This window comes from Dromaius novaehollandiae, chromosome W, assembly GCF_036370855.1.
Source record: "Dromaius novaehollandiae isolate bDroNov1 chromosome W, bDroNov1.hap1, whole genome shotgun sequence".
NCBI classification, from domain to species: Eukaryota; Metazoa; Chordata; class Aves; order Casuariiformes; family Dromaiidae; genus Dromaius; species Dromaius novaehollandiae.
The window spans coordinates 32,890,329-32,901,051 of NC_088130.1; positions in this window are offsets into that span (position 1 = coordinate 32,890,329).

The following is a 10,723-nucleotide window of genomic DNA, read 5'->3' on the forward strand; positions in this document are numbered from 1 at the left end:
TATAAGCATTTGAAAATTCTTTTCATTAAATAAGATCAATAGGCTAACAACTATAGAAGGTAAACAGCTAGTTCTTCCTAAAGCTTGGAAGGAGCAGAAGGGGTGGTTAAGGCCAGCTCAGACTCCGTTAGTGAGTTATCCGCTCAGCTAAACTGAGCTGTTTCTAGTGAACTCACTAATGGGACATGGCAATTCACTATTAAAGGCATTGGCTCTAACTTGTGATGTTACCAACATCCCTAACGTGTATATGCCTGCTGTCATTCAGATTTTGTTTTGTCTTCACAGGTATAACCTGTGCTGGGAGAATTTAATTCCAGAATCCTATTATACAATTCTGTGTGACTCTATATGGTTATATTACTGGATTATACTGAGCTTAAATTAAAATTTTTACTTTCTCTGGAAATGAATTGGACAGATTTCTTCAAGCATCCCACTAATACAGCTGAATAAAATCCATCACACTCCAAGTGCATTTTTAGAACGTATTCTTTACATATTTTATGGTATTCATTACTGAAACATTGAGCAGAGTCCTGATGTTACATATATCTTATAGACACATCAGTCAATACCGCTTATTTGTCATGAAGTAGGGAAGATAAATGAAGAAGAATGAAATTATTAGCAGGAATAAAAATGTAAATATATAAAAATAAATATAAATTGAATATAAAAGTATAATTTTCAGTTTGTTATACTGGCTTCTATTCACTGAAGGGAAAGAATTAAACTACTAAATATTCCTTGAATAAATATTCATACCCCAAATAATGCAGAAAGGCTGCATCTGGATTACCTGCTGGTATGCCTTATGGTACATCCCAAGACTAGGATTCCCTGATATCTAGATTGGGGATCTACTGGAAGATGCCATGACTTCTGGTGGTAGATTTTTTTTTTACCTAAAAACAAGGATAATGTTTGTGCACAAAGCTACCCTTCTAGATCAAATATCAGGGAGCACTTCCAGGTTCCTGAATCTGGGCTATAGAAAGCTACAGAAAAAAAAAAAAAAAAAATCATTTTTTTGGGGCACAGGTCTATCCTAGACAGATTCATTGCACTTATTTACAGGGCTACACTGTATAACTGTGATTACTTCGTGAATGTGAGCAAGCATCTGGAAAAAAAAGTACAAGTTGTGTGCTAAAAGCTTTTCATATGGAAACACAAACATAATTTTTCATTCTCCCATTATATCTTCCTCATTTTTTATGTTTATATTCCCAATGTCTCTCTCTCCATTGTAATTATGAACATTTATCATTGGTAGATGGTAACCCATCCTAATACAGCTGCTTGTATTTGTACATAGGTTTGTGGTTATGTTTGCTAATATCCAGTTTAAAAAATGTATAAGCTAAACATAGTGTAGTTATATGTAATTCTAGAATGCAATGTTTTTCATGACTGAGCTTCATCTGAGTAGCTGAAATGTATTTTAACCTTTAAAACTGGACTTGAACCTAGGAGAGCAGTTTTGAACTTAATTATTTGATGAAGTTCCTAGTACTAGTTTTCCTAGTCAGAAAAAGTGAAAAAGTCTCAAAATAACATGATTTTTCAAGGGAGAAAAAAAGCTTCTACCATAAGCTTTGTCAGCAGAAAAGAAGAGGAATCTTTTGGAGATATTTTCTAACTGCTTCTCATTTTTCAAAGTGTAGTTTTCTTTTTAAATATCACTTTTCTGTCTATTCTTTCTGTTAGCCTCAGACAGACTGAGGTCCCACACCGAGTCAAATATAGGAGAATTTCAGCAAGCTTAGTGAGCAGAATAAAAGCTTTTTTTTTTTTTAATTTATAAAAAAAGGACTGAGTGAAACAATTTTTGTCCTTGTCGTACTGACAGGCTGCAACATTAATAACATTTCTGATACACAAGTGAAAGAAATCAGAGGCTTGACTGCATCTAAAAGTGTAAAAACTTATGCAATTGCCAGATTGCAGTAGTCGTTCTAAATTTAAAGAGACAGAAATGGGCAGTAAGTTTTCTTGCAGGAAATGACCTACAGCAAACCTGCACCTGTAATATCCCTTCTACCTTGACTGGAGCTTGCTCCAAAGACCCTCAAGATTGGCCCTATTAACTAACCTAAGGAAGGAACATACGCAACAAAGACCGCTACACAAAGACCATTATTCCCAATTCTTTTTGTATGGTTAGCAATTATTATCTATTGTTTCATATATACATATATATATACATATATATATATACACACACACACCCTCCCCCCCCATATATATATAAATTTGAGAGACTGCATGTGCTAGGAAAGAAAAGAATCCAGAAGAAGACTGAGCCATTGAAATGAACATGGCCAAAGGCTTCATGGATGGTTAGTTCCACTGCAGCATTTAAGAAAAGGAATGTGCCTTGATTAAGGCCATATATTTGATGTGCAAGAGCAAAATTCAAACTAGTTAGGAATATGAACTAGGATTAATAGTTCTCTTGTGACTTAGAAACGGAGAATGTTCCTGCTTTTGGGGCTTTGCCAGTTTCACATAAGCGAACAACTCTGTTAGCTGAGAAGTAACTCTTTCTATACAGGGACTTACTGGGTGAATATCTGCACAGAAATTTTAATAGTTTTCTGGGGGTTTTCTGTTCAGCAATTGCACTTGGGAGTGTGTATTTATTGAAAATCTTACACATTTATTTTAGAAAGGCTGTGTATTTATCTTCCGTAACCTACATCTGGAATATTTCAGAATATTGAAATAACCATTATCATCTTCCTTCAGAATAAATGATTTTGGAAAAATGCCTCTTTTGGTAAATTATTATGATTCAGTAATACACATTTAACTTGTTCCATTTACATTTTTGGTTGGCAGTATACAAACAAGCAGTATTAGAATGTTACATTTATTTAATTTTATGTCTCAGGGGCCAGCACCATCCTGGTCTATTCTAAATCAGTGTACAGTTTTAGTCTGAAATTAAGAACTGCAACATCAGAGCCTGCAGCATTATATACACTACTAGACATATACTTTGCATTTTTTCACTGATAGCATATAGCAAATGAGGCCGTAAGGCAGCTCTGTGCACATTTTTGACTTTAGGTGACAAAAATTGAAAATCACATACCATGTTTCTAAAAGCAGTCAGCAGGTTATCTGAATTTGTTTACTCTTGATCCAGAGGCAAGGATCCTATGCCTCTCCCTGATGCCTCATACAGTGGGTTCCCAATCTTGATCCATGTGTAAGGGGGACAGCTATGATGTGTGGCCTATATCTGAAATTAAATCATCCTAATTTTGCAGCCATTGAAAGTATTTTTTCTTCACTGAAAAATCTTCATTGGAAATACACTGCTCCTGGGAGGAGCCTTGTCTCAGGCTCTCTTATTCATACCGACACAACACAGACCTGTGGTCTTCGTTCTTACATTGATTCAAAACAGTGGGGCATGTCTGAACTCCTAAAATGACTTCCTATCACACCACTCTCCTCTGAATACATCGCATCTCTCTGAACTTAACAAACTGAGTCGTAGCCAGTGCTCTGTAGTGCTGTGGTCTGTCTACAGGCCAAAAAAAAAAAGAAATTGCAACCTTAGAAAATACTTTCCTCCACAGTTGACTCTCCATCACTTTTCATGCCAAAATGTAATACTAATTTAGAGAACAACTTAGCGCACCCATAAAGACTGCATGTGCTAATATTGGTGCTAACATTACGATGCTTACATGAATCCTGATTTTTCTACCACAGTTAAAATTGATGCAGGAAAGTTACCTGGCTTGTAAACTGTGCGAAGTTTTCCAGGGCATGACTCCAAGGAAAGCTGATTGCTTAGAGGCTTATCGGACGGAGAAGCAAACCTGGGCCGTACTGGAGCACCTTCATTTTCATTCCAACTTGGAAATTAAGCATGTTCCCCAACTGTCAGTTATAAGATGCCTCCAGTATTTCTCACTCTCTATTGCTGCTGCTGCTTCTCAAGGGAGCCGTGAGCTTGGCTGAGCAGATGGGTCTTCCTCATCCTCTCCTTGTATTTGGGTTCGGACTCAGAAGTCATCTTTCCTGAGCAGGAGCAGTAGCAACCCTTTGCAGCTGCTGCTTCGCAGTCCTGCCCTGGAGCCCACTGGTGGTCACTGCACTGTGCTTCTGGTACAGTCGGGGACTGCGGAAAGCACTGGCTTGAACAGAGAGACTCGGTACCTGTTTTAAGAGTATTAGGACGTAGCTGGATATCTTTTGCATAGGCGAAGCAGTTTGAGTTATTATTCCCAGTTTGTTTTATTGCTTCTCAGCTAGCAGTTACCACCTGCCTCATCGGAGAGTCTATAGGTACCTGAGAGCTCATAGCTTATTTCAAGGTGCAGTTAACTACATTGCCTTAAATCAATAGCATTTTTTTCATGGGTGTTTATACCAGTGATGTATTTTACACTTTGGATTTTATAATAGCACACAATTACCTGCTAGGGAGACTACAGCAGACCAGAAACAGCACTGCCCTTGGTGGTCTGTGTCGGAAACGTGCACGTGGTGGGTTTCCTGTCCATGTGAGGTGGAAGAGCACATGAGGACACATTTAAAATTGACGCTGAATGACAAATATGATGCTCGATGCTTAGCAAAATTGTAGCCCAACTTAACAAACATTCTATTAATGCTGATTTAAATGGCAATATATTCGCAACCTTAACATTACAATCGCAAAATTATTTGCCTTGGAATATGTAAGTACCCATCAGATTGACTCATTTAGGAATTTGGTTCATTTAACAGATTAGGCAGTAGTTCAGTAATTACATTACATCATTTACTACATGGGGGTTTTCATTATATAAAAATTTAATTGTTTTTATTTCATATTTAAGAGGTTTTTATAGTGGGGACATAATTTGAATAATCTAGGAAAGTGGTCTGCATAACAAACATTTCTTAACAAGTAATTATCTCTCTGCTATATTGCTGGCATGCTTACAATGTATGGAAGAGACTGCACATCATCAAAATCTCTGATCCCCTTCTCAGTCTCTGCGACTGAAAAACTGAACTCAGCCTTGTTGAAACTGCACGCTATTCAGTGCAAGAAAGAAGCTGAAGAGCAAATTAATTGCTCGCTTCATCAGTCAAATAGATCCGCTCTTGGAGGGGCATAGCCCACGGTGGCAACCGAGCTGGAGCTCATGGCCGCAATGGGAAAGTGTGCCCTCAGGAACATGGCAAATATCTCTCTGCTGAGCCATCCGGCGTCTTTCTTCCTTTTGGAGGCTGACAGGGAGACTGCGAGCGGCACGTTGCTTCCAGGGATCAGGCGTAACCACATGCTGGTGGGAACAAAGCAGAGATTGTTCTGCAGGGAGGAAGGGAGGGGAAGCAAAGGGCGCGGAGCATGAAAAATAGTAATACAAAGAGGAAGCGAAGTCTTGATAAAAGGCATGAGCAACAGGTAGGGGTACTTCTGGGACTGGGATGAAGTGGGGAATAAAGTGCCAGCTGGAAGTTATGTTGTGAGCTTATCCTCAAGGTTGGAGCGGACGCAGCTTTGTTTTCTCCGCGCGCTGCAGGTACAAAGCTGCGCAGGACACACACAGCGCTGCGCCTCCGGTCTGACTAGGCTGCAGCGCGGAGCTGCCCCACCCCCTGGGGCGGCCGAGGGAGAGACCGTGTCACCAGAGGCCCCACATGTCCCCGCTGTCAGGATGGTGCTCGCCGCAAAACCCAGGCCGGCGACCAGCGCCACGTCCCCTCCGACTGCCATGACCTGCTCCACCGCTCCCCTGGGGGAGGGCAATCCGCTATGGGGGCCGTGTTCACATTTTGTCTCTTTCTTTCCCTCTTCCCCCTCATCTCAGCCTGTTACAGACATACGTCCTAAAGGAAGAAATCATCCTCAGCGCTAGTCTTTAAAGCGTAAGGGATTTGGGACAGCTGGTTTATTCACCCGTTTGATCCCGGATGGGATGATGTCAGGATACTGCAGGATGAAGGTTGTTTACCCAGGTGGACACGGAGGATCTGGTGGACAAGATTACATGGAAAGGCCCCGATACTCTGCATCTTAGTGTGTATGCGCGTGCGAGAGAGAAAGAGACAGCGAGGCAGAGAATAAGTCACACCTAAAGGGAAAAGCTTTAAAAAAAAATCTTTGGTCACATCAGTCATTCCCGGGTTGGAGAGTTCTCCTAACAAGCTGCAGCTGCACCTGCAGCCAGGTACGCTCAGTAAAGTATACATGCAGAGAATGAATTATAGCCCTGCACGTAGATGGAGCATTTCCTCTGAAACTAGTTTGCTGGCTAACGAAGTACTGCAGTAGCAGATTTCACCGTCTCAGAATGGATTTATTTTGTTATATCTTTATACAGCCTTTTCACACAGCTGTCTTTTGGTCAAACAGTGCACATAGCAGGCCTGTCTGCTAATGCACTTTTGCCCAAACACACACACATTGCTGAACTTTCTTTGTTTTGCATGACACATCTTAGCTGTTTGGGGCATAGGAAGCTCTTGGCGTTGGAATAAAGCAGATGAGGTGGAATTATTTCAAATTCAGGCAGAACCATGCCACAGAGATTCCTGGGCAGCTTTACTCCATTGTAGCCCATTGGGGTCATCCTCCAGCCTTTTTTTTTTTTTTTTTAATTATAGGTGATGTGTTAGAGCACTAACAACTTGGTGCTCAAAGAATACCAGCAATCTGTTGCTTTAAACGGAGGAGACAAAGGGGAAAAAAATGAAACCTTACACAGCAAGAGACTGAAAACTAAAGAAATGAGAGGTTAAACGACCCTCCAAAGGCCATGCAGCTTCCAGTAGTACTGGTGTTGGAACCAGTATCTTCCCAGCCTTACAATAACATTGTAGATGCAGGGTCAATCTCCTTCCTGCTTGCTGTAGCTGTCATGACTTATTGCTCCCCTTTAGAGTCTCATGGCAGGCAATTCTAGCATCTTCATTTTCTAGCCTCCTATTCAGCCTTGCTGTGCCTTAACCAATTCACTCATCCCTCATAATTATAGCTCCGGGTGGAGCTGATAAATTAACCTTACAATTACCCCCTCCATTTTAATAATAATAATAGTAGAAAAACCTTGCTATGTTTGCAAAATTGATGTAAATGGAAAATTTCACAGCTAGGAATAAATTAGACCAACAACTACCTTCATAAAAAAGATTTAAGGGGAATACAGTTGGACCTTATGCTAGTTACAGATGCAATGTGTGGAATAGTTCATGAAAATTAAAGTGCTGCAAGGCCAGAGGCCAGACTGATTTTTTCCTTTTTTGACCTAGAATCTTCTTAATTGGTCACTTACAACACAGTATTTTGCTCAGGCTTCAGCTAATTCCTCTCTCTTTCCCTGAGATGCTGTAAGCACTGTGTGTATTCCCATATCCATAATTAAAGTGATTTCTTCTGAGAGAGTAAGTGGAGCCAATACAGAGGCCTGTAGAAAGCCCATGTCACCACAGCTGAACAAAAATATTTTAGCAGGAGGCCAGGTCTGCAAAAGAAAAAGAAAAGTCCCCCCAGGGCTTCTTGCTTTATTCACAGCTTGAGTGACCTAAAAATAAAATATTACTGCATAGAATCACAGCCATATTATTCCCCATGCAGTTTTACCAACATTTCAAGCTAAATTAAAGAGGAACTATTCTAATTTTAGTTTCCTGAAGCTGTTTTCCAGCTCATCTTTCCATTGTCTCTGACTTCTGCTTTATAATTAAACAGAAAATGAATGCAGATTAAGGAAATACTGCTTTATGCCCCACACAACTGGCTTGATAACGAATACCAGCATTTTTCCCTGCTCCCAAAACCAGAAAGACATCTCTTCCCACACCCGCTCTCCTAAAGTTCTGCTTCCAGAGACCCACGAGACTTGTCTAGGATCCAAATAAGAGTTCAATATTTTCTGGATCTCTGAGCAGTAGCTGAAGAGAGTAACTTGAAACATCCCAAGGGCATTTTAGGGGATCATCGGGGTTTATTTTCTTCTATTTTGATTCTTCGGATTGGTTCACTTATTAAAAAGAACAGAGCAAGGTGAAACTGCACACCTTTGGTCAAGGTTAAGATTATTCTGTAATAGAATTAGTCGCATGTAGATTTTTCTGCCTACCGAGCTCCTTCCAGTTCAATCACTGTCACAGTGCCGACGGCAGGTAGAGAGAAGCGCCTGTGTGAACTAACGCTCGTTGGACTGGCGTTGGCAAGGCAGCTTCTCGTTTCCAACCCGCAGCGTATAAAGCTCCTCAGGCAGTGGCAGGAGGGCTGTGCGCGGTGGCAGCATCTGCTGGCACCTTAGCTGCCGCATTCAGTTACCGTGCGGTGCACGGAGCCCGGCCAGCCCGCGTCAGGAGGCGGCCAGCCTGCGCCGTTAGGCTGCGAGAACGTCCCCACGTGTACGGAGGTGGTGGGTATGGAGAGGTCTGACCAACAACTGTAAGCAAAGCAAAATACACCTTTTGTCAGAAATCCAGGGCTAAGAAACAGGGAATAAGAGCTTCCGAATTTTCTGCAGTGTTCACAGCTTTTCTCACTGTGTTGTTTCTGCACGTGTGTTTCCTGGTTTTAAAATGGGCTTAAAATACCTTTAAAGAGGACCTTAGAAGAAGAAGGGTATAACCTTTTCCCCAAGACAGCAGAGGAGGTATCTCGAGTTCTGCCAAAATTCAACACACGCTTCTGCCGAAGAAGCGCAGAGGCAGGTGTGGGTGAGGCTGGCGGGGAAGGTGTGCGACTTCCTCAGGTTCTGTACAGCAGCCTCTGTCAGAGCAGGTTGCCAAAAATACAGAACTGCTAGCGCTTACAGAACATAGCGCAGCCATAGTTGTTTGTGTTATACAAGCTTCCTGCACTATATAAGCTTGCCTTTCCTTCAGGTTATGTCCACTCCTATCATCTCCAGCGTTGCATAAGCATTAGCGCTTTTTTTTGCGAGGGGGAGGGGAAACATGGTGGCATCCCTCAAAAAACAGCTGCTTCTTGCACCAGCATGAGACATCAGTCACCCAACTGAAAAGACTGGGAAGGAAAAAGCTAATAAAGTTGATGTTTAAATAATCATCGCTAAGCAAATCATTAATTCCTCGTGGAGATGGATGAAGCGCATTACGCCATTTCCTGCTGGTGTTCCACATTCATCCCTTATTTGGTCTTGTTTGCAATCCAAAGAGCTGCAAATTAGGAGGGTGAGAGAGAGAGAGAAAGAAGCTGAAGCCGGAGCCTGGAACAGTATATGCTTATAGATGCCTGTATAGCATATATTAACTGTATCAAAGCTCAGCGTATCACAAGGCTGAAACATGATCTGAGACCCCGTGTGCCCGAGCTGTCATCAGGCTTGACATTCGCAGCACTGCCTGAAGCCCGGATTAATTTGCGGCGCCGCACTCTGCGTTGGTGTGGGCTAAAGGAGAGGAAGAGCGGATACAAGGGGGAGAGGGTGGACGGTAGGGCGTTATGGCACATCGAGCTGATCCGCGTTCCCTCCGGGGGCTACATGCGCAGGAATTTCCTAGAAGAAGCTCATTGCGCTGATCTGCGTGGAGATGACAGAGACGTTGGAGGATTTTGCAGCAGCAGAGTCAGTCTGGGAAATTCTCTCTCGCAGCCTCCCTCCAGCCTGCGCTGCGAGGGAGCTCCGTGGCACGACTCCAGCAGTCGGACTGTTGTTTTCCCCTTCGAGACAAGAATCTGGGAGCACCTTCCTCATCCTGCTGCTGTTTATTTAAGTTGCTGCCATTACAGGCGAGCGTTGCTGCTGGCTGTTTTCCGCTGCAGACGCGTACTGCTAAGCTCTGCCTCAGCAGTTCACAAGAGTTTCTGGATGCTATTAAAGAAACTGGGCTCGTCTGTTTTGGCTTGTTTCCCCCTAGTCGCAGTTAGTTTCTATTAGTTTCCTTTTTATCTGAAGTCGATTAACAGTTCATTCTACAGGTTCTCCTTAAATTTAAGCAGTTCTGCCTCATTTAAAAACGCGTTAAGAACAACAGCTATCGAAAGCAACTGTATCACCTAATGCTTTCATAAACTTTTCTGTGCAAGCCAAATCATGTTCCTGCATAACTCACTTCCAGGACACTCCGTGCGGGTTCAGGATTCGCTCAGCCCGAGTGCTATGGGAGCTGCAGGACTTCATTTGTGCACCAGATACTTACAAAGAATTTGTTTTTCCTTCTCTCATTCTCAAATATTTAGACATCCATCCTAAACAGACACATTTTGGACTATTTGGCAGATAAACATGGCTTGAAGAAGGGCTGGCCCCCAGATGAAGTGGATATGAATCCTTGAGAGGCAGTTTTTTTACCCTACTCCCCCTCGTGCCATCTTTTATGTAGGATGCTATGACCCTTGAGCAGGCAATAAACACTGTAGAAACTTTATGAAAACCTGAGAAACGAAGTGATTCTCATGTGCAGATGCTAGCAAGAGTTGTTTCAGTAAAGTCGCTCAGCGAGTTGTAAGATTATATTAAATGTTGCCCATTTCTCTACTGTAATGCAAGCAAATATTTCACCCAGTTTGACACAAGGCTTATATGCTATGATACCAAAAAAACTCCCCTAGATCTCAGCTTTATAATTTCCAAGAAGCAAACTTGAAATATATTAGCAAGAATATTAGCAAGAATATAGAACTTAGGCTTTGAATTAAGTATGTTTGCAGTATGAGAAGATCACATTTTATTAAAACCTCTCTGCCAATTTCCAGACATAAAGCTCAACAGGGCGTCAAGCA